Below are 25,316 nucleotides of genomic sequence, written 5' to 3'. Positions count from 1 at the left end.
TCAGCACTTCCAAATAGTAAACTTGGTTAACTGTCCGTCCAGTGGGTACAAATTCATAATGAATAATCCTTCTGATCGCAAAAAAGGTTAGCAACATCACTGCATCAAGTTCACGAACTTAATTGTCAGACCTTCTTAAGCATAAATTAGTTTATCATCAAAGAGATTTTATGTGGAAGAGAGTAGAGATAACAAGAGGGCAATGTGGTTACAAAGAAGTGAAGAACAATAAAGAAGGGCAGCAGTTCTTAACTATGTCTGAGGGCAAACATACAGCTCTAGAATCTCTCTTTAGAAGCCTTCCTTTGACATGTCTCTCTCCCCAGTGACTGAAACAGATTCCTGCTCCCCTTCATAGTAAATCTTGACCAAAGGCTGAATACATTTGTCTGCACTTCCTCAGTCCTCTTCTCTGGCCCCGGAGTCAGTTCGATCTATCCTCCCCCTACTGTTGCACAGAACGGTACTCATGGTAGTCACCATGGCTTCCATGTAACCATAGTCAGTGATGCATTTCCTGTTCTTCCTTGAACCTGCAGCACCATTTCTCAGAGTTGGCCACTCCTTCCTTCCTGAATATGCTTCCTGCTTCTGTGGCACCCACTCTTCTTATGTCCCTTCTTCCCCACCAGTTCCTCCTCTTAGTCCCCTTGGTGGCCTTTCTTCCTCTACCTGATCCCTAAAAGTTGGTGTGCCCTAGGCTTCCAGGATCCCACTGTCTTTTTTTACATGCTTTCTTCCAGGATGATTTCATATGGTTCCCTACTTGAAAAAGCATTCATGGATAAGGGCAAAATAAAGGTATTTTTAGACATACAAATACTGAAAGCATTTGTATGTCACTGGCCCTGGCTGACAAGACTACTAAAATAAGATTAAAAAAAAGTTTTTGTGCCATGAACTCCATTGGCCATCTGGTGGAGCCTATCAACTCCTTCTCAGAATTGTGTTTTTAAATGCATAGAACAAAATACATAGGATTATGCAGGAAAATAACCATATTGAAATAAATATAAAGTAGGCAGGTTTAATCACTCTCACATTTTAAATAGTGATGGGAATAAACTAGATTTTGAGGATCTGCAACATAATAATGTGATATAAAAAGATCTGAGATTTCTATTTCTATAAAGTCATCGGTACAACTAATACTGCTGTGGTTTATTACCTATGTTTCTAATTAAAGGAAATTCTAAATGTCAATGAGAGGTTAGTGAAAGTAAAGGTGTATTTTTTTTCCCACTCAAGTTCATGGATGCCCTGAATTTTATTCATGTGGTATCCATGAACCTAGGTTAATAATGTATTTAAGAAAGAAGGAAATTGAATACCCGAGAACTGATAGTCTAAAAACTATTTTTTAATTCTTAGTTTTTTAAATTCTTAGTTTTTTTAACTCTTAGTTTTTTAAATTATTAGTTTAAAATGACTAATTTGGAGGCAGGATTAATTTTAAAGGGACTATGTATTAAAATACTAAGGAACATAGTAGGTGTTCCATGAATACTTTGTTAATGAATAAATGAATCAAGGGGAAATGTCGTTTTGCCTCTCTTCTCTTTTTCTGCTGGCTAGAGTATATACCCCATCTGGGGAATTTAGTATTTCCAAAAGCATAATCACAGCATAGCTTTGACTGCTAGCACATCATGCTAATGTCCACCTGCACTGCCTTCTGCTTGTTAGTAGAGTCACAGGAGTCCCCCTGTATGTAAGAAGGGGTACTCCATCATCTTAGCCAAGGGGTGGAAGTAATGTCTGAGGTAGAAGTAGACAACCCCAGCACATAACAGATTCTCAATACATTTTCTAAGACCTATAATATGAAAGTATCACTAATAGATCAATAGCACCTTCTGGTCAACCAGGGAAAGCCATCCTTATGGTAAAAATTGCCACTTTCCAAGTGGGCATCCCACCTCCCTTCAGAGTTCCCGCTTTTTTGTTTCTACCATATGTTTGACAGTTACGTCCTGGTGCTAACACTATTCTCAGTCCTTTGGAGGAATGATGTGTTCTTTTTTAAGTGCCCTTTCAAGAATACATAATATGTCAGGCACATTGACAATGTTTGCATGAGAAATCGGATAAAGACTGGCGGACGCCTGTTTCTACGAAGAACAACAATGGCTCTGAAATTCAGCCCCCAGAAAGGGCCTAAAATAAGATCGCTGAGGAGGAGTATAAAGTTGGGGGCAGCAATTGTGAGAATGGAAAATGAAGCACAAATGAAAATCAATCAAACTTTCTGAAATTCAACTCCTTGGGGAGAAGGGAGAACGTGGAATGTTAAAAAATAACAAAGCTCATGACTTAGCTTTGTGGAAATTAAACATTTGATAGTTAGCAAGATCTTGTTAAACCACGAATACCACTTTTTATTTTACCTATAGTAAATTACTTTTAAAGAAAAATGGAAGGGTACAAGGTTTCCAAATATTACACATATTACTCAGTAAAGTAGCTCCTGTTCAAAACAACTTGCCTGTTTAATATTGGGGAGAACCATTAGTCATTCATTTCAAGTGGCTTACCCATAGCTTTACTGAATTCCCTGCCTCCCCAGATTTAAGCCATTTGTAAGCCATTGCTTTGGCACTGTTTTTATTCACTGTCTGTTCTGTTTTATACAGTTATGGCAAACTCTGAGTCTATCTGATCTCCTAGTCAGCCTGGGGACCACGGTGGTAAACCCAGAGTTTAGTTGCCTGGGGTTCTACTCTGTCCTTTTTGAGTTTTTCAGAAATAGATGGAGTAAGAGATTAAGGGAAAGGTGTTCGTGATGGCTGCTACTGCCCTTTGAAATGGCCTACCATCATGCAGATTGTCACCTTGCTGCATGGAAGTTGCCCAGACCTCCATAGCTCTCTCTGATGGCCTATCCCGGGACAATGAGGGGTCCAGTTTTCCAAGTTCAAGACCTTTCCAAACTACATTGCTTTCTATAATTCAAAGTTTGCCTCTTAGGACCACTAAACTATTTTTAGAGCTGACACATAGTACACAAAACAGAGCTACGTATCAACAATACATCATTATTCCATGTCCACACCCCTTGAGTTTGCCTCATCTGACCCAAAACATTGAGAGGAAAAACTACATATATTTTTAGTCTTTTCCTGAATTCCTCAAATGTTGTTCCACTTTCCACTTTATTTAAAGCCATTAAAATCTGGCCTTTGTGTTTTACATGGCATTATGTGTACACACTTAGGATTTACCTCTGCCTGGGACTTTTGACATGAACCTGCTGGTCTCTCGTTAACTATGGGCACTCTTGTGAGTGACCTCTGGCCCTTAGGTCACTTACTAGTCTGAATTAGAAATGCTCCCGTATCATCCCTTCCTAAGAGCCAGAATCACCTTACACACGAGGTGCCTGCCCAGCGATTATTTATATGTACTAACAGGAGAAATATCTAAGTATATGTCTATGTTTAAAATCATAGAATTTTCCAGGAATCACATAATGACTTAAAGAGAGAAACTGTTTTCCTAAACCCACTAATACACACACATGCACACACACACCCTTTGAATTGTAAAATCAGCCACATAATTCTGGACCATGAAGGCATCCAGCGTATTTGACAACTGTACCACAGCCTTTATTAACTTCCCCCTCTTTCTATATGAGAAGATTATTTTCAGTAATAATCCTTATTTTCTTGATTAATCTCTGGATTTAAGGCAATGGACTAAAAATAAAACATTTCACTTTAAAATATTATTAAAATTCAGTAAAATATTTAAGTATAAACTCAAATTTGTACTTGCCAAATAAAAAGAGTACACTTTGCAGCATACACTCTCCCTCACTGTTTTAAATTTCAAACACTAATAAAAACTCTACTTATGTGCTCTGGTAGAATGACAAAATGGAAGCCACTGCTGTTCAGGTTTGGTTTTGTTTTGTTTTTGTCTTTACAACCACCATGCCAACATTATTGACTCTAAATCTACTGTTCAAAGGCGGGGACGGACATGTCACAGTCCAAGGGCTAGAGGCACTTCACAGTCCCAAATCATTAGTAACTTCTTGAAGCCAGCACGTGTAGCTGAGTCCCCCTAAGTCAGGAGCCTGTATATAACTGAGTTTTCTGAATTTTATATGTAGAATACAGCATTCATTCAAAGATAAGTAATAAAACTATTAATTATGAGCTTATGTTATATTACTAAAACTCACCAGCGAAGGGAGCACTTGTTTAAAACTTATACCAACAAGAGTTTTTAGAAAGAATATTTTATCACTGACATTGCTTGGAATTGCCACCATGTGATAACTTAAAAAGGACTTTTAGTTGGTTTTACTATTGATTTTAAACTCTCTACAGACATTTCCTACCTTACTGCCTGCACCCGGTGGGGTCTCGCCCCACATTTCACCCTCAGTGCCACCAATTCCAGAGTGTCTGTCTAAGCTCGTAACACAAGCACAGGAGACCTTTGTGTCAGAGGGTGACCCCATTTCATTAGCCCTTCCATTGTAACTCACAGCAGTCCTGTAGGGGTACAGACCCAAAGAGGGTAGAGGAAGGATTAGCAAACTGAAGTGAGGAGAGCCCTTGGAAAAGGAAGGCCACGCGAACGTCAAGACTCACAAATGTATTTCCCGTCTTCTCCAAGGGAAACTAATCTTGCCTCCCCCTTTGCCCAAGACCCCCACCTGTTCCTCATTTCAACTCTATCTGGAAACATCTCCCTGACCAGAGGAAGGAAGAGCTGCACAGTTCTCTTTCTCAATATAGTTCTAGGCCCACCAGGCCACCTGAAAGAAAAATAATAATGTGGTGTGTGGCGCTGACCGGGGTTCAGAAGGGAAACCAGCTTTCCCTTCACTTGACCCTGAAGGAAGGAAGCAGGAAGCTCTGCTTGGGGACGGGCTGTCCTATTACCTCCTGACCCTCTCCCTAATCAAGAATGGCAAAAAGCAGAGCCTCTGCAGCACTTTCCACACCTCTCTCGAGATTAGAGAACTGACTTGTGCAAGAAACAATCCTTAATGCTTACTCCTAAGTGTTTCCACCACGCCCGGCAGAGGGTCAGGCCCTGACTGAGCTTCACAACTCTGTGAAGGAGGAACCACTGTCATCTTTACTTTATAGACAGGAAACTCAGTCTCCCAGCAGCCGACTTGGAGAGGTTAGAACTCAGAGCTACCTCATGCCTGGGGCCTTCTGTCCTGCCTGGGGTGGGGTAAGCTAGCGCTGAACCTTCTTGTGACTCCAGGATTGGTAGATACTTCAGACTGTTGCAGTCGTGCTGTTGGGTGTACAGCGTTGGGCTCCATCTATTGCTAATCAAGACGAGCTGCTCATAGAACAAGATTTAGAAATGTATAAAGTGAAATGCTGCATAACTGATTAGCATAATATGTGTGTAATCAGATGCCAGGTATCATTTCATCCAGGTCTGCCTGCTATACCTGCCCTTCTCATGAAAGCATTATGAAGAAGGATGCATTTAGTTAAATATGATAATAGAGACAGTGGGTGGGTTTGCATCATATCAGCTACTAACTGTTTAAATGCTCTTTTGTCTCTTCCTCTTTTGTCTCTTCCTTCCTGCATCATTCATTCCTTCACCAAATATTTACTGAAAAATCTACGCACCAGGCACTAATCTAGACACTGGAGATAAGAAGAAACAAAAACACTGTCTGTTAGGGGTGTACATTCTAGTTGTGGGAGAGTGCTGGCTAGCCTCCAGATATATTTTCTGCCGTCTCTGCCCTGCTTTGTGCCCCAAGAGGCTAACACCAACACCTCATCATCTGGGAGGGTTATGGGAAGAACGGGAGAATGGGAGTTCCCAGCAGGAGACTGAAGGATGGAAGGAAAGGGGAGCCCGGCATATACTCCCCTCCCTTCCTTGGTAAGCTACAGTTATGTCACTAGTTGTGTGCCTGCACCCTCAGCCACAGATTCTGGGGGACCCCCCTCACCCACATCCACAGATCTTGTCAGGCTCCTCTGGCACCCCACCCCAACCTTCTTGCCCCTTTATGTCCTAGGGGAGGTGATCAAGGACTTCCTGATACTGCCAATTCTTGCTGACTTAACTGCTCACAATTTGTCAGTTAACCTTTGAGAGTGTCACTTCTTTCTAACCAGTGCCTTGATTGATACAGATATATTGACAATAAACAAACAAATAAGTTATACCGGGGGTGCCAAAAAATGTATACCAGTGGACACTTTGGTCAATGTTGCACAAGCAGTAGTTCGCAGTCATCAGAGGTGTCTGGATGCTGATGGTAACCACTTTGAGCTCCTCTTGTCATTGCAGATGTCAAACGTGACTGGTATTCATCTTTCGTTATCAGTATATATTGAGCATTACAATTTTAATAAATTTTTCCTTTCTTAAACTATGTATACATTTTTTGGCACCCTCTGTATATCAGATGAGCAAAAATACTATGTAGAAACATAAAGCAGAGTCAGAGCTATAAGGAGTGTGTGTGTGTGTGTGTGTGTGCGCGGGCGCGTGCATGCATGTGTGTGTTGCTGGAGGTGGCATTACACCCCTCTTTCTTCCACGTTATTGAAAATCCCCTTTCCAACTTTTATACCACCCCTACCAGTCTCACTAGCTCAGATCTCATGTTACTGGGTTTTCCACTGGGTACTCAATTTTTCTTATTTGTGTTAAACAGAGGCCAATCGTGGCTCCTACCTGCAAACGTGTATCTCAGTTTCCCAAGCAATGTGAACTCTATGAGTCAACCATCCTAGTTCCAAGGTGATATTAGGAGTTATCAACAACCAGAAATGTTTTCTATTATATACAGTTTGTGAATACACATGATTTACAGTTTAATTTTGTGTATTTGGAAAGCATGTACACTTTTTAACCATGGAAAGCATGCAGAATAAATTCCCAATGTTTGGCCTGTAACTTCTTTGTCATAAGAATGACCACGCTCTGAGTGCCTTCTAAAGCATCATCCTCTCTTTCCCAGTATCAAACCCTGCCCCCTGCCATCTCCTAAGCAGAAAATCAGAGCTGAGTCTGATGGCTTCCCTCCCATGTTCCTCGAAGCCTTAATAAACACTGTAGACGGGAAAGTAACAAACACTTATCTATTTCTTTATTTTTTTCCCCTGTTCTGTCAAACATCTAGGAAGCCAATGATAATGAGCAACTTTTGGGGTTGTTGTCAAAAAGAAAAGTGAGGTTCTGGTAGATGAGGCCACTGGAGGTGAGTTGCTCACTGATGGGGTTCAGGACATCCTATCCCAAAATATGACACCTTGTATATTGGATACTTGAAGCTGAAGGAGTTTGAAAAAATGGTGGAAACAGAAAGGTCTCTCTGATTTTCCCCCATCCGTCTCACCTGAGTCAGATCCTGAGACCCTCATGTGAGAGTTACCCACCTTCTATGTAGAGGAAAGGAGCTTCCTTATTTCCAAAACAGAGAGAGATATCAGACATGATGACAATGTTTGCTTGAAAAATAAATTGGGAAAAGTTTACTACGCTCACCTTATACTTTTTGTCCTATCATATCTTTCCTCTCCTCTCCACTCTTTATCAAACCTTGCAAAAAAACACTCAGGCTTAATCATTTCATCAGGTCTTCATTTCTTTATACAGGTTGTGGTATCATGAAAAACTTAAATATATATGCTTTTCTCCTGTTAACCTGACTTTATCAGTGTAATTTTCAAACCCAGCCAGGGACCCTAAGAAGGTAAAGGAAAACTTTTTCTTTTTCTTCACCTCCAGGATTGATGAAACCTTGTAGTCCACCTGCACTTCTTGCCATAAGAGGGACCGTCTTGGTAGGTGCAGGTCAGCCCCTGGGACTAGACCCCTGGGACTTTCTTATCAAAGTCAAAGTGTGTAGCTGGAATATTTATTATTAACAAACTCTCTAGGTGACTCTTATGCAAACTAAACTCTGAAAACTACTGTTCTAGAGACTACACAAATGTTCTACTACAAGGCACTTCTCAGCAGGCCCTCATTTCTCCCCAGAAGTTACCTTAGTTTTCCATTTTTTCCCATTTTTCTGATTATACCAAAGCAAACGTCTCAGGGACTCATTGCTCCCTCTTTTAATGAGTGACTCTTTTCTACTTGCAGGAGTGGGAATCTTGCTTTAACATGGTCCATTGAGTGGGTAAGCTCAAGGTATCTGACTTGAGTATGGGCAGGGCAGAGCTGGGGTTGGAGCCAGTGGGCTCAACGGTGAGGAGGAGACATTTGGAAATGGGAGGGAACTGGCTGCCCCTTGACCTCATGGAAGCACATAGTAAATAAATAGACAACCAAATCGGTATATTTGGAGGACTTCAGCTATAATTCCTATGTGAAAATTAAACAAATGAGGGGAAAGAGCAAGTTAATACAAGCTAATTGTTTCTTGGGCTCAATGAAAGTAGTTTTCTGCTTATTTCCTTTTTATATAATACAATCACTGTCGATTCGAATTATTTTTAGTAACTTCCCTTTGAACCCATTGTTTCAAAACTCAAAAGTCACTTTCAGTAAAGGTTGAATTTTGTTGTGAGGATGAGGATACAGAATGGGGGGGTGTCCACTAATTTCTCTGGTAACCTATGGTGAAAACTAGTATCGAAAAATCTTAAAACATATATATATATCCCATTTCTTCTCTATGAGAGAGTTAATGGAGTTGAATCTACTTTGGATGAATGATGATTTCCAGAAGCTTCCAGATATACAGAATGGCATTTGCATTTCAATACTATAGACAGAGGAGTTTATGTTACCCTCACAGGAACTGATTTTCTTATGATTTGGAATTATTTCTGCTCCTAGGAACCTTACTTTGATTCATTACTCCCTTGTGTTAAAGATTGTTAATTTGGCCACTTGCTGTTTTTCACATGAATCTTTCTCTTCTACGTCTTTAGTGTGAGAAATGTAGTTTGTGACCATGACATAAAAGAGGTAATTTTATTTTTTTTAAGTGAAGGGGAACATTGAACATCTAGGATCCTTTCTTCCCCATCCATCCTTTCACTCCTCCCTTGTTCAAGGTGCCTTTGGAGTTTCAGCCTCTTCCTGCCTTATCTATCAAAAAGGAAATAACAACCCAAGGGATATAGTTTGGCCTTAGCCAGTTGGCCACACTCAGAGACACCAATCTCGTATTTTCACATTCACAGTCCACTCTCTAAAGGCTCAGATTCAAATTATTCCAAAATGCAGAGAAACATGCTCAAAAGCCACAGCTCTAAAGCCCTCCAAAGGGGCAAACCTTTGACTCAAGTGTTTGCACTGGGTAACAAGTGACTTCCTGCTGCGCAAACAAATGTTCCAAAGGGCTGATTTTTTAAATTCCGAAGAACTCTACAAGTCACCATAGTTTGACCACTTGCAGACCAGAATGAAACAAGATATCAGAAATATTTGGATTCGATTTTCTTAAACTACGGAAATATTTAAAAATGAAAGGAGCATTACAGCAAAATAAGAGTTTTAGTCATTCTTTCTCCCAGGAATCTTCAACTGTTAGTGTGGCATAAGAATCACCCAAATAATTTGGACTTCACACTCAGAGATTCTGCTCTGAGGAGGGCTGCGCCACCTGGAAACTTGTGAGAAATTCAAATTCTTGAGCCCACCCTGATCTCCAGAATCTAAAACTCTGGGGGTTGGGCCCAGTCATCAGTGTTTAAACAAGCTCTCCAGAGTGATTCTGATACACATGGAAGTTTAATAACCATTGAGATATATAGCATGACTGTTTTTACCATAATGGTTCTCACTTTGAAAAACCACCAGTTGAATCAGAAGCTCTGCGTGCATTTAGAGAAACACTGTCAGATATAATAGATGAGCTGCAGGTTAGTTCACGAAGAGTCCATCCTCTCTCCAAAATGACACAATTAAACAAAAACCTGAATCATTAGGGCTTCTGCCTACACATCTAGCTTCACCTCTCTCTCCCAAGTTTTTCTCATCTTACTCTCCTTACTCTGGACTCCTTTAGTGCCCTGCAAGCACTCTGTGCTCTCTGCCTGGGACTACCTCCTTCCTCCATTGTCACTTGTCTGACTCCCATTGTCCTCCAAAGCCCAAATCAAGGTCATTCCCTGCAAGAAGCTGCCTTTGACTCCCTCTAGTTCTGAGTACACTTCCACTCCTCACTTCCTTGTGTCAAAGCACTTATAATGGGCTATTTGTGTGCTCTTCTGCTGTCCTATGACCCCCAATCCCCCGCTCTCACCACCAAAGCAGGATCTTGTTTGTCCACTCCTCTGTGCCCTGTATCTAACACAGTGTCAGGTACAGGTGCTCAGTCAATGTTTGTTATGAACGACTCCTCGAATAAGTATTAGCCAATCTCTTAATCAGAGGTCTTCTTTTTGAAGGGTAATCCATAACAATCAATAAAACCCCCATGTTCTTAAAAGTTGTCATTTATGAAATTGTTGAGTTAAGGCGGGTCTCAAATAAAAAGAGAAGACAACCCTGGATTTAGTAATTTACAGTAATTTAGTAATTTACAAACAACCCCTGGATTTAGTAATTTAGTAATGAAACTTAAACTTACAAGCAAAACAGAGAATTGCCTGATAAAACAAGCAGAATTTACAGGTAAGGTGAGCAAAAGCACAAAATTATTTGAGTTTTATCAAAAGTATCCCAAGTTTGATCTCTAGTCACATGTCTAGTTACATTAGTAGTTTGCTTACATATTTATATTTTAAAAATCCTATTTTTTTTTTTTACCAATAAACTACAACATATTCATTTACTTAACAAATGCTTTTGAGCACCTCCTTTGTATAGATTACTGTTTTAGGTTCTGTAAAAACAAATCATCCATGGGTCTCCCAAGTGTATAAAGTTTATTGTCATCATTGGTGGTGTTGATGATACTTTTGCTGTTATTATTAATTGCTATCTCTTGCTGAGAACCAACTGCATCACAGGGTCAGTACTACGTGCTTTTTAGAAGATTGTTTATGGGCAATGTCATTTAATTTTGACAATAATCTATGAACTACTTAGCTATTCCCATTGTAGAAAGGGAGGCAAGGTTTAGCAACTTGCTAAGCCTCATTTAAAAACTCCATAGATTGGAGATCAAGCAAATTGCAGGGCTTAAAACAGATTCCGAACCCTAAGCCCAATTTTTACCTCTATGCTATGATGTGCTTCAAGATAAACTGCCGAAAGATAAGTGAACAAAATGCTTAGCACATGATGGTGTGAGGGATGGTATAAAGCAGTATAGGGTTCTCTTCCAAACTTGTGGCCCAGAGAAGGATTACAAATTCAGCAGGAAGAATGTTTCTACAAAGAAGAGCCCAGATGGCAAAATGACTAACCTACCCAGAAGAGTGCAGGAAGGGGCCCCTTAAACCACCAGGAGAAACACTTTTCTAAACACAAACTGTCAGATATTTTCTAACTATTGTTACTTACACATAATCAAATGTGCTTCAGACTTTGGAAGAAACATCTAAGGTGCCGATTGAAAAATGTGGACTCGGCAGCACTGTTCCTTTTCCCCACCCCCATGCACGCACACACACACACAGAGGTTCTGATTTAATAGCACAGCTAGAGCCTGACAATCTGCATTTTGAGCAGCACACTAGCCAATTTGTCCACTGGTGATCTCTAGCCCACACTTGGATGAGCCATGCTTTGTATCTCCAGTATTTTATTTGTCATTTACAGCTCTCTTGTACTAATATTTTACATACGTTATTATAAAATCCCAAAATCGAGATTTTACAGGAATGAGAGTTTTCAAAACAAATAGCCGGTCCCATATTTTGTCCTCATAGCCCAACAGAGGATGCCGTGTACCCTCACAACCCAGGTTTGGGTGAGCCTGTGGCCTTGTCCTCTAAGACCCATCCCTGCCCTGTGCACTCCTGGGAGACAGGAGGTTGTGGATTATGTGCTGGCTGTATGTTCAGGCTCATCTTCCTGTGGGCCCCATGGTTCTCCTTCAGACAACTCGACAAATCAACCTCTGTGATTTCAAAAGATCTGCAGGTGCAGCCGTGGAAAGCTTATGCAATGCCAGCTCCACTGTCAAGTGGTGACCTTGATAAAATATTAGTTCTGCTCCACCATGGCAAACCCACTTCAGATGCATGAAAGTACAATGCCACCCGTGACACAGTCAGAAGTTCTCCCTAAAGGGAATTTAAATTCAGTGTGAAGTCCAAGTTGGCCTTCCTGGCTTTTAAACAGGTTTAAAACTCAAACAGGAAGTGTTAAGAATTGTGATTTTGATATTGAGTAAAGGTATTGTGAGTAGTCTAAATGTGAGTAGTTTAACTTAAATTACATTAACATAAAAATGACGAATACGTCCATCCCAGAATAGTAAGGATGTTATTTTAAGCTCAGGGAAAAATTCATCAAAATGTCTGCTTGTTAAACGACAGTTTTATAGTCCCTATTCTTTATCAAACATTTATTGAAAACCTAACGTGCCGGTTACTAGGCTAGAGGAAGAAATAAAAAGATGAATAAGATGGCACCTGTACATCCTAGGAAAGACGTGCATGTGAACGATTACTCAGAATACAAATACAAAAGGCACCGTAACAGAGGCTGGGGAAAGTGCTGTGAGGACACGTACATAAGACATGGGTTCTGCACAAGGATGGGGAGACACGTAAAAAGGAAGTAATCTGGTGGCATTTAAAATCGGCTTTGGAGGATCGATAGTTTACTTGGCCGAGAAGGAAGAAAAAGAGCACTCTAAGCTAAGGGGTGACCTGTAGTAGGGAGATGGTGTAGATGGGCAAGAGAAGGTGGCCCAGGTCACGGCCACCAGGAAGGTGAGCAACAGCAGAGGAAAAAGAGCCTGCAAAGAAAACTGAGAAGGTGCAGCGAGAGAAGGAGGAGAAAAACCTGGAAACTGTGGTGTCGCAGAAGGCAGGGACAAGACTACAGGAGGTAGCAGTCAACAATATCAAAAGCCACAATGAGGAGAGGAGGACTTGGGGACACAGAGGTGATAAAGAAATTTAGCCAGAGCGTTCACTAAGGGGCTCTAGGGGGAGCGGAGATGGGAAGTCAGAAAAGAGTGGTTTGCAGGGTGACATGTTGGCAATAACATGAACATCCATAATTCTTTCAAGAATTTCTTGGTGAGGAGAAAAGGAAGATGGAAGAGGAACTGTAGGGTTGGGAAAGAGCTGCTGCTCCTATTGTTTTGAGATGAGAAGGACTTACGCAGAATTAAATGATAATGAGAAAGAGCCAATCAGAGAGGAAAGTAGTGAGGACATAGGGCGGGTGGGAGGGGGTGAGAGCTGAGTTCCGGATGCAGGAAAGGGCCGTCTCTTCCCTGGAGACAGGAAAGGAGGAAAAAGAGATGAGTGTTGAAGTAGATACTTTCAAGGAGTTGGTGGTCAGAGGCCAAGAGAGCTATTTCCTCTGAGCAGGCAAAGCTGTCTCCTCAGATGCGCTGTGTGTGCATGGGTGTACATCTTATGCCTGTGTGCGTGCGTGCACTTGGCCACACTAGTGCTTAGAGATTTGAGAACAGTGGACACACCAGGAAAATGTCTCTGGATATAATTAGTCTCCGGCTGGGTAAGGGTTCAAGTGCCTTCTCTGATCTTCCTGGACTTAGAACAAATAGTGCTCTGGTTTCTTTGCATTCTCACTTACAATGCATGAGTGTATACGTATGTATATATATGGCATATGTTCTTGATGTTTCTTGCAAGCAGAAATTCTGCTTTCCCTTGGTGGCTAGTAGAGTATATGTAGCATATGCTCACTAAATAACCTGGTTGATTGAAAAATCTTTCAACTCATCATGCCCCTGTTTTTGCCAATAAACAGACTCCAGAGGGGAAAAGCAACTATCGTTCTAGGAAGGTCCTGCGCTGGGGACAGGGAATGGAACTTGGTTCAGCATGTTTAGTAGAAAAGCATATTATGGTAAACAAAGTAGAAATTTTAGGTGCCCACACACAACCCAAGTCCGAAATCTTTCTGCTTCTTGGAAGGCTAGAAGCATGATTTTTCTGCAATGTGAGGACCCAGGAGTGGCGGACAGGAGAAAGGGTTAAGTAAGGATCTCTAGTAATGCTTCCACTTGTTCTTTGAGGAGTAACAAAGAGAGGAAGCACAGCCTTTGTGGAAGGAAATTCCCAGGCTTCACTTCGGACATTCGCAACTTGCCCTGTGAACCCCTGAGGGGTGTCTGATGATAAACACTTGCAAACAAAACAATCTGTAAAGGCGTTTTTACTAACATTCTCACATTTTCACCAAAGGGCTAGAGCACCTTTTCCTGCATCTGTAAATCTAGAAGGGACCTGGACATCTACCTGCGGGCAGAGCCCAGCAAGCCTGTCCTGGCTCAGGGCTTAGTTCGTATGTGCAGGTCCCCGTGCCCCTTGGGGCTTTGTGCAGAAACCCTATCATCATACGGGGCTACTGGAATGTAGATTGCAGATATCTCACAGGGCTGCTGTGTGCAGACCCGAGATCCATCTTGGCATCTTCTGTAGTGACCCCCAGATACAACCTTGAGCTTTGCACAAGCTTGAGTAATAATGCAGTGACCTTCCCCAGGAGTGGGAGGGCTTGACAAAGGTGTGAAAAGCTCTGCTAATGAAGGATGCCGAAATCAGTAACAAACAGCAACCCCCAAACAACAACAAAGTCTCTGGAGTCTTGGTAAATACTTTTATAGGGAGCTCTTCTAAGGAGCTCAATGCATATTAGAAACAAAATGCAAACTCTTAAGCAAAAATCTAGTGTGGGTCTGCTTATTTGTAACAATGTACCTCATTTGTCCCCAAATTAATAGGATGCCAGGTTTGTTGCATCCATTTTGTAGATGAGTAAATCAAGGCTCAGAAACTGGCCTAAGATACATTAATAGCAAAGATCTGGGTGATTCAGGGATCTGATTACTGTGTGCGCGCGCGTGTGTGTGTGTGTGTGTGTGTGTGTTGGGGCTGTATGCAGGTACATGTATGCTTTTATTACTCTAATATGCTTAATAACCCCTTTACTAATTGCAACCTAAACCAAGCTCTTCGAATGACATCTTTGTTTCTGGGCTAGACCAGATTCCACTTCACAGCACAGGTGAGAGTTAGATTCTAGACTACTCATAGAAAGCGGAGGCTTTATTTCTGAAATGCCATCACGGGTCCCTGGGATATTTTTAGATGAAATAATCATGCATGTCTACTCATTTGCATCTTCCCAGGGCTGGCAGGTGACCTCCATCTTGACCCCAGCACTAAGGACCATGTAGACTGAGGGAATGACAGGTCCCTGATTTCACTCTAGGCGGGGTTACTATGAGCCTTCCACTCAGACCTCCTTCTGCCCTTTGTACTGTAACAATGTGCGGAAACACAGGCTTGTTAGAGGAAATTCCCAGGGCCATAGTTTGGACATTAGGCAGTTGCTTTGCTATGCTGGGCAGGCTGATCCGCATCTAAAAATAAACATGCATGGGTTTCTATGATTTTGCCCTGCACAGTGGATTCTATTTCAAAGGGATTTTTTCAAATTGTTTTTAAGAAAGCAAGCCTAGGTAAACCTGGAGAATAAAATATTTCATGGTTTCGTTTCGATTTGACAAAATCAAAAACTTTGCTGTTACCCATTACTTGGAAAGGGCTGCTTTTCCTGCCCCAGGATTTCAAAACACGAAGAAAGGAAGCAAAAGCATGCTGAGACGCTGCCCAAGCAACTGCAGAAAGAGGTGAGCTTTCCAAACCACAAGACCAACCAGTTCTTCCCAGTGCAGGAAGGATGATGACGTATTAGCAAAGAACCCCCGGGGCAGCCTAAAGCAGTGTGTGTGTTGGGTGTGAGACCCCGTGTAACGTAAGTTCTCCCTTCCCAAAAAGTCTCCAGATCCATAGCTGGCAGAGAGGCTATTGTTACTCATGCGACTCATTTAGTAGAAAAGGAAAGGTGGGTGAACAATGGCTGGCGAATTTGACTCAGAGCAGGCAGACAGCTCTAGCCAGTTCTCCTGTCTCCCCCAAAGTTAAATACTCCACCCAGAGTCCCCGCAATTTAGAAATGGTAGAATCGTCATTTCACACTTTTTGAAATTAGAGTTTTGAATGGCCGAGAATACATATCCGTAGATTTGTGTTTCCATTTTATAGATAGAGCAAAAATCAGGGACATAACTCTGAGTCTTGCTGTTACTTGCGGACCCTAGTTTGGCTGAAAATGTGCCCATATGTGGCAATTTTCTATCAAACAGGAATGTGTTTGCAGCACAACAAGTAACCCACAATCTAGTTAAAGAGTAACCCAAGAGGAGTGGTTTGGAATGAATGTTTCCCACCTCATCCTTCACATTTCTTTTTTGCTTTTTCCTGGAAGTCCGACCTAACTCTGTTGTTGCAAAGATCCTAAGTTAAAAATGATCGGAGTAGATAGGTAGGGCTCGCTAGTAAAAAGGCAGCTGCGATCACTCTCTAGCCTGATGAATGTTTTTTGCAGACCTTCATCTGGTGGCTTGGGTTGGGGCCCTGACATCACAAGACTCTTGATGGCTTTGAGCGGGAAGGACCTTGAGGTCATCACCCGGACCCCACCCAGTGCGGGCATCCCTTTTGGAACACCCCAGCCATGTCTTCCAGGGTGCTGGCTCATTGCCCAGAACAGGGCGTTCCCTCGGCTGCAGGCAGCTCTCCCAGTTTTAGACAATTCTGATGGTGGGTAAATCCCTCCACACTGAGCTAGAACCTGTTACCCTATAATTTACACTCATGATCCTCTGTTGACCTCTTTTCCCCCATAGAGCAATCTAAATATTTGAGAGGCAGCCTTCACGTGCCCTAAGGCCGACTTCTCACTTCAAACATCCCCGGTTCCTTCAACTATTCTGCCAATGACAGTTCTCTCATTTTCACCATCTTGGTCAGCTTCCTCTTTTAAGATCTGATGTATTTCTTGAGGCAACATGTTAAGTACTCTAACTAATTAATTGTCTCTACAATTTGTGTGCTAAATATTGTCTGCATTTTCAGGCATAAAACAGATTTGGCAAGATACAATTGCTCATTCAAAGTGGCAGATGGGGGATTCAAAACCAGGTCTGCCTCTTTCTAGCCCACCATGCGCCTCTCATTAAAAAAGAAATGTTGAACCAGGTATAGCCAAGTTTGATCTCAGGTACATTATGAGCTCTGTGGCAGGCCACCAGAAACGTCCCACAAAGGTTAACATTCCTTTTGATGTTGCAACTTGTTCTTACTAATAGAGATGAATGGGTTTTTTAATTTTATTTTATTGAAGTATAAATAACATTATATTAGTTTCAGGTGTACATTATGTTGCGCTATTTGTATACACCGAGAAGTAATCACCACGAGGAGTCTAGTTACCATCCGTGGCCTTACAAAATTCTTTTTTTCTCTTGTGTAGAGAACTTTTAGGATGTACTTTCTCGGCAACTTTCAATTATGCACTACAATATTATTGACTATCGTCACTGTGTTGTACTTTACATCTCCATGACTTCTTTTATCATTGGAAGTTTGTACCTCCTGACCCCCTTCCCCCGTTTTGCCCATTCCCAAACCCCTCCGCTCTAGTGACAACCATTCTGCTCCGGTAGCTGTGTTTTGTTTTGTTTGTTCGTTTGTTTTGTTTTTAGATTCCACAAGTAAATGAAATCATATTGTATTTGTCTATCTCTGTCTGGCTTATTTCACTTAGCGTAATTCCCTCAAGGTCCATCCATGTTGTCACAAATTCTTTTTTGTGGCTGAGTAATATTCCATTGTGTATATGTACCATGTCCTCTTTATCCATTCATCTATCAATAGACATTTAGGTTGTTTCCATATCTTACCTATTGTAAATAATGCTGCAATGAACTTAGGGGTGCACATATCGTTTCGCAAAAGTGGTTTTGTTTTCTTCAGATAAATACCCAGAAGTGGAACTGCTACATCATAAGGTAGGTCTATTTTTAGTTGTTTGAGGAACCTCCATACTGTTTTCCATAGTGGCTGCAACCAATACACATTCCCAACAACAGTGCACGAGGGTCCCCTTTGCTCCAATCCTTGCCAACACTTGTTTTTCTTGTCTTTTTTACAATAGCCAGAAATTAATGTTAATTGAACAGTTAGGAAGTAACCAGAAAAAAAACAAATACTTTTGCTGCTGAAAGGCAACCACAAACAAGGGGCGCATGCAGGAAGTATGGCAGCAAAGCAATGCTTGAGCAACAGGAAGCAGAGGAATCGGGAAATCTAGGAGGCATCTCGTACAGAAGCTTCAGGTGATAGGGGAGCAAGACAAGAACACTCAATTGAGAGAGTGGTTAATTCGAATTGCCTAAACAGCTTGCTTCAACCTGAGCCCAGTGGTGGTGTCTGCAGAATACAGAGAAAGTATTTGATTTTCCCCAGCTGACCATGGGAGTGCAAAGCTTGAGGACAAAGGATACTGTGTCCTTTTGAGAACCTGCCCCAACATCTGATTCTGGGTGAGACCTGGTCAAGCCACACATCTTAATGTGGGAACATAAAAAGCCCAACATGTCCTCAGAAAGGGAGTCTTTGCAGCTATGCCACAGTGAGGGTCAGGGACTGGCTATATGTCCACAGGCTTCTGGATTTTTCCTGCACCACCTGGTAGAGCTTATTCCTTCCCTTCTTCTGGCTGCTTTACAAGGGCAGAGATTGCCCCAGGATGACACTGCCCCTCTCCTCAGGGGCTCCACTTCAGACCAGTGCTACACCTAACAACTAATGCCAAGTGGGTTCCTTTAAGCTGCAGGACACTGCTCCCTGGAGCCACTGCCACTCTGTCCTCAATGGAAGGTACCAAAGGACAAGGTTAATGTCTGTGGCTGAGCATATGGGCATGGTAATGAAATGACTCCCTTCAAGTCTCTTTGGCCAGTTTGACTCCGAAAAATACAGAACAATGCCCTTCCAATAATTGTGGAGCATGAGGAAACTTGAGTGCAGATGATATCACCTTCCCTGTGCTCTCATGAAGGCAGGGACTCCTCTTCCTTGTAGCTCTCTGTCTTGTTCACCACTGGAGAAAATCAAGGTTCAGAGAATGGATGTGGACCCACCCAAATTCCTATGGTAAGTGAGTTGCAGGTGCTGGACTAAATCAGGGCCCCAAAACACAGCCCAGCTTTGTTGTTACTAAATCACACTGCCTTCGAGGTCCTGAGGTCTGTGCTTGGCTGTGCCAACATGTATTAGAAATCAGACTTCTTTCAGTTTTCCTTAGTGTTTTTCTGGGAGAAGCAGGATAGAGGATGAGAATAGCTATGTCCTCTGTATGGGGAGTTGCATGGAGGCAGGACTCACATCTGTGCCATTTGCCATCGAGTCCCTAGCATGCAGCACAGTGCCTGGTGTATGGAAGCTGAGCAATACTTGTGACAAATGAGTAAGTCTCTGGGTTGGAGTGAAGAAAATGAGGGGCACTGATAGAGAAGCACTTAATGAGAGAGGCTATCTACGGAGACATAAAGAAATCGCATCTGAAAGGTGTGGCACATGGTAGGTACTGAAAACATTTGGTGAAAACAATTGAATCCAGCAATCTCATAAAGGAGAGTGTGGGGAAATGTTGCAGGGGCTGGCAATCTCCTTGGGAAGCTTCAAATTATAGATCTCAATCTGGACATAAATTTGGCTTCTACAGACAATGTATCCATTCATTTGTTCATTCATTTGTTCATAAATTCAATAAACATTTGACTGAGCACAAGCAATGCACCTGGCATTGTTTCAAGTGCTATGGATTCAGAAATCAAGGGCCGAGAACTCTTCAAGGATGAAAATAAACATAGTAACCATCATTTAATGTGCTAAGGACTACGAGCATGACAGAGCATTTCCCGAAGTACCATAAAATCAGAAACCCGAGGGACACTTATTATGAGGTGGCCTGGATGAGGGGGAAGAAGGGGGCAGAAATCAGGCTGCGATAGGTATTTGGGTGGAGAAGAGGAACGGAGGTATTCCAAACAGGGAGAACAGCACACATAGACATATGTAGGCATTAGAGTTCTCGTGTACTGGGGAAATGGAAGGTATTAAGTCAGCTGGAAAGTCAGGTAAGGAGAGGTGAGGCTGGACAGGATGATAAGGGGCAGACTTTGGAGGTCTTGTCTACCCTCCTTTGGTTGGGGCTTCTCAAAGTGTAACGTGCATAGGAATCACCCAAAGACGCAGATTTGGGACGTCTGAGGAAGGGTGGAGAATCTGCCTCTCTAAGCTCCCAAGCGATGCCTGGTGCAGCTGATTCCGAGACTGGGCAGCAAGGCTGTAAGCAATGGGTGTGACGGGAATATTTCACTGAGGAGAGTGACATTATCAGAACTGTATTTTCCCAAGAACCCTGTGGCAGAATATGGAGGATGGAATGGAGGGAGACTGTGTTGAGGTAAAATACATGAGTGGCAAGAAATGTTGAGCATCTGAACTAAATAAATTAAGGAAGAGTAGTCAGTGTTCAATACATAGATATAAATTGGCTGATATTCTATGAAGTTGCTATAAAATATTTCTCCCAGAGGAAAGGCTGATTGTGAAGACGCAAATGAAATAATAAAAACATAAAAGGAAAAAAAAAATCCAGAGAAATATGCAGGGTTATTTGAATAAACCTTGACTCCTCTCCAGATCTCAGTGAACACATTATCTTGAGCCCAGTAGTGACCCAAAAGAGCAGCCAGCTAAGGGCTGAGTAACATCCTTGCAGACAATTTTCACAAGAGAGTAAAGAAAGTCATCCTTCTCAGCCATCACTTGATATATGTTGTCACTACTAGCATTTAATTTCAGGAAACTTCAGGAAGAGAAATTGTGTCATAGCAAATTCTGGAAAGTAACGTGGAAGCCCACCGGATCCTAAGCAAAGTGCTTGTTCATTTACTTATAACTCACAGGTTCCATAAATTAGAAACTCCTATTTCTATCCCTGTTAGAAATTCTCTGTCATCTTGAGTATATCTTTAACTGAAGGAAAACACTTAGAAAGTAGGATAAAAAGGACGGGAGGGGTCTACCTTGTTGAAAAGAAAAGGCAGGTGGTAAACACTTTCTTCCTTATGCAGAAGCCAAAAAAAAAAAAAAAAGTGCACCTTCTAATGAGATTTTCCCTCCAAAGAGGATATAATAATCAGATTCATGTAGTATGCTGGTTGGCATTCTTTATCCAAAGAGGTACAAATTCAAAAACCCAAGAGGAGAGAGGTCATCTCCCTCACTATTTTTCCTCATGCTCCCGTAAATCCATACATCACAACAAGACACAGGTTGAAAACATGCAGCCACCTAGGAAAGCCATGTGGGACAGAAACATCTACTTCAGAGCAGCTTGATTCACATTCAACAAGACAAAACAAAATAATGCAGTGACCTACCTTTCTCTTCTGTGGCTTGCAGGCTCCTGAAGTTTAATTTAACCCTATCCTGGAAATCTTCCCAAGACCCTCTTATGTGAGATGAAAGTTAAGATTTTCCCATTCAGTCACACAGACACAGGAGCCTGGGTTTTCACAAAACCAGGCGTTAGATCCTCAAGGCTCCCTCAGACCTTAGGGAGCAGAGGTGAACTGCATTCTGTTCTGTGATGCAGGAAAAAGCTGGGAGACACAGTGTGGCTGGAGGTGGGGGCGGAGGCTGGGGGAAGGGAAGTAATATGGGAACTGTAATAAATAAGAGATCCTCTCCACATGATTTCCTGTATTTGGTGCCTGTTGCCTCTCTCCAGGCTCCCTAGAGGAAATAAGAAATTTAAACTTGTCCTTTGGCCACTGGAAAGAAGAGAATAAACATGCTAAGAACCATGAAAATGAGAATGAGCCAGGGCAGCAGAAGGGGAGCAGCTAGCTTTACCTTTTCCCAAGTGCTTTCTTCCTGAAGTTCCACCAAGTGTTTAATTCTGCAAAAGTCAAGAATACCCTCATCCTCTTTCACTGAGCTGAAGCATTTTCTGGCCTCAGTCCGTATGTCGTGCTGTAGAGGCTCTGGTGAGAGGCAGGTCAAAACAGGCCCCAGAAGAGTCTGTTTGCCAGACTAGGGCAAGACCCTCTAGGGTCTGCTTTGGAACCACTGTTCACACTCTGTGTCTAATATTATAATAACTCCTAAAGTCCTCAAGCCATTTTGCCCCAGGGTTTAAAGGATAGCCTGAAGTCTACCATCTAGAGATTGCTGGAGGCAAGACCCTCTATATAATTTGTGGGGCTCAGTGCAAAAAGAAAATCACGAGGCCACTCATTCAAAAATTAAGGATTTAGATAGATAGATAGATAGATAGATAGATCTATATCTATCTATATATGTATGTATATATATAATTGTTGACATTGTTAAAAAATAATAATAATATTGAAGGAGGAACTAACTGCATTGTGAAATGACGTAGCATTATTAAAATTATTAAAATTAAAAAATTAAGGATTTCAAGATGGTGACAACAGAACATTAAATCAAGTGAGGGGGTGGGCGGGGCTTCTTCCTTTAGTATGAGGACTGTTCAGGTTCTACATCCACGCAGCCAGTCATGGCTCTAGGAAGAAGTTTGGAACTATGGATGTGTTGGTTTTAACAAACTGAATTATCAGGAAGCCCAGACTACTACTATTTTGTTCAGCAGAGTGACACTCAGCCCTTGAAGAGCAGTGCACTTAGAAGCTGGGGCAAGGAGGGAAATCGCAGGCTTGTGGGTGTGAGCAGGCACTGACCACAATGTATCACGGATTTGAAATCACACTGGTGGTCTTGCTGATCTTCTGCTCACCTCCAATACATTCTCCTCCCCACTGTCAGGGCAATCTCCCTCAAATGCAACCATCATGATGTGGTTCACATGTTTGTCTTTCACGTGAGAATAAAGGCCAAACACTTTACTATGGCTTACAGCCCCCTTAGGACCTGGCACTCGCTAACCTTTCCCACCTTACCTCAAAGCTCACCTTTACCTGCCCTCTCCTCACCAGCTTCTCATTCCCTCCTTCCCCACCTTTTTCCACACCTGGAAATCACTCTAAGAACAATGCCCTCCCTCAACCCCCAATCCTTTAAATCTCAGATCCTCCAGAAAATATTTTTTGGATGCCTGGGCCCTGGTGGTGTTTTTCCTTAGCAAACCGTGCTTATCTCTCTCTAAACAGTCATTACCTTAAAGCACTTGTCCCTGTCTCCTGCAAGACTATAAACTGTGAGGTCATGGACTGTGCTTCATTCAGCATTACGTCCCTAGACGTAAGACCCAGGAGGGTGTGATTTGTGTACGTTTAGTGTTAGTAGGAGGAGCATTTGTTACAGTTATCCCCGTTTGGGGGAAAGGGAAAACATAAGACTCAAAGGAAAACATAAGATTGTTGCTATGGTTTTACAGTTTAAACTCTGGCACAGTGGAGCAATTTCAGAGGCGATATTGCAATGCTGTTGTTTAATCCTTATTGAGATGCCACTGTTTGTCCTGTGCTGTACCTTCTGTTCTCCTAGGGTCTACATTAGAAGGAGGAAGTGTCTCTATTCAGAAAATGAAGCTTTAGACATGGCAACAGGAAGGAGGCCTGACGTTTGTAAGAGTGAAGAAAACTGGGAAGTTGCTGGAGGTGAGAAGAGGGAGGAGGAGAAAGCTCCCCCCAAAGGGGAGCGTGGAAAGGAAAGAGTGAAGGAGGACGGAAGGATGTGGGAGGAAGAGAGGAAGAGGTAAAGACAGAGAGGTGGGAAGAAGCAGGAGCCTCCAGCAAAGATTAGAAAACAGCGAGGTGGGGGGATGGGACGAAAGCAACGCCCCAGGCCCATGTTTCATCCACAAGCAGCCGCTGTAAGCCACTCCCTGCCTGACTCCTGCGCCTTTCCTATGCTCCCCGAGAAATCAAGCACATGTTTTCTAAAAATCAAATGGCAGAAGGAGGTCAAGGACATGCCACAGTGCTGCTGCTATGACACAGAAATTAGCTTCTGTGTTCTGCTTGGATTTCAAAACAACTTTAAAGCTACATAATCATTTTTCATTTCACGGTTTTGAACACTTCCCTGACAGTGTTACTACTGTTACCATGTTTCCCCGAAAATCAGACTTAGCTGGACAATCAGCTCTAATGCGTCTTTCGGAGCAAAAATTAATATAAGACCCGGTCTTATATTATATTATTATATTATATTGCATTGTACTGTAAAGACCTGGTCTTATAGTAAAATAAGACCGGGTCTTATACTAATTTTTGCTCCAAAGACGCATTAGAGCTGATTGTCCGGCTAGGTCTTATTTTCGAGGAAACACGGTAGGATTTCTGAGCATGTATATTCTGGCTACTTGTCACGGTTCCTCTGAACCAAAAGCTCATTTTGTGTATGTCTAAGTGCTGTATTTGGCTGAGAGACTGCAGTTGAGGTTGTCTGTTGAGAGTACAAACTACAGTAGCAGGGATTCATTGTCTAATATTGATAAAGATAATCTAAATATGCATGATTCTGACTATCTAGTTTTATCAATTAATTGTGATTTAATGTATGCCTGTATCTACATGCATAGATATGCATGTATCTAATAAAGCAAAGATATTTATTAAAGCAACAGTTTGAATTTCCTTCATGGTGTCTCAGTTTTTATCCTAATTAATCGACATTACTTCCACTGAAAATGGAATAGTCACGAAACATAGAAATAGTCAAGAAAGCCTTTAAAGTGGGAAAAGAGGGCTGGGGGTCCCCTGGAGCGCTGTCTAGCAGACCCTTTGTGAGGAGATGAATCCAGAGTATCTACACCTTTGATGGTCTTTGGCTCTTTTCTAACTTTGAAAGATGTAGAAACTCATAGTAATACAAATGATTCTTACCCACAGAAATACAACTTAATTTTCTCCAATAAAGATGCCACTGATTTCCACCCTATAGCAATGATTATTCCAAACATTGCATTGACGTGCTGTATATGTATATTATGTCTTTACATATACGCATCCATTAACAAATTCAGTTCAGTGTTCCTGATTGCTTGCATGTCTATTTTTGAGATTTTCCTTTGAACGAGTTATAATATCTACCATCCCTCCATAATTAATGAGTTAAACAAAATCTCCATCCCTTGTTCATTTTTCATTTGTATGACAGCAATGATCTCACCTTTTTGTAAGTGATCTTTTAGCAGAAGTCAGGTGATAAATAGTGAATCCAAGAAGCTGTGTTGGGAATTCGCAGTGGTAGAACTGTTTTCTTTAATATTTTGCTTAGTTTTTTTTATATTTCCTGAGTATGTACAACAAAAACAGGAAATAAAGCATGGTGATTATCAAAGTGAATGACAAGGGCAGCTGAATGGCTCAGTTGGTTAGAGCACGAGCTCTGAACAACAGG

At 41.9% G+C, this 25,316-nt stretch overlaps 1 protein-coding gene across 6 annotated transcripts in view; it reads right to left on the bottom strand.

The window, feature by feature from the left end:
* ADGRF5 (adhesion G protein-coupled receptor F5) overlaps positions 1-21,587 on the bottom strand; it is a 103,272-nt gene extending 81,685 nt beyond the window's left edge. For 3 of the 6 annotated variants that reach the window (XM_081034282.1, XM_081034284.1, XM_081034280.1), the window contains exon 1: positions 21,365-21,572. The gene's annotated coding sequence lies outside the window, so the exon portion shown is untranslated. Of the gene's footprint in view, positions 1-21,364 lie in introns of all 6 variants that reach the window. The other 3 variants (XM_081034279.1, XM_081034285.1, XM_081034287.1) reach the window with 3 other exon arrangements.
* Positions 21,588-25,316: the final 3,729 nt, after the last annotated feature.

This window comes from Rhinolophus hipposideros, assembly GCF_964194185.1.
Source record: "Rhinolophus hipposideros genome assembly, chromosome: 3".
NCBI lineage: Eukaryota > Metazoa > Chordata > Mammalia > Chiroptera > Rhinolophidae > Rhinolophus > Rhinolophus hipposideros.
The sequence above is the reverse complement of the archived record's forward strand: the minus strand, read 5'-3'. Positions and strand labels throughout refer to the sequence as shown.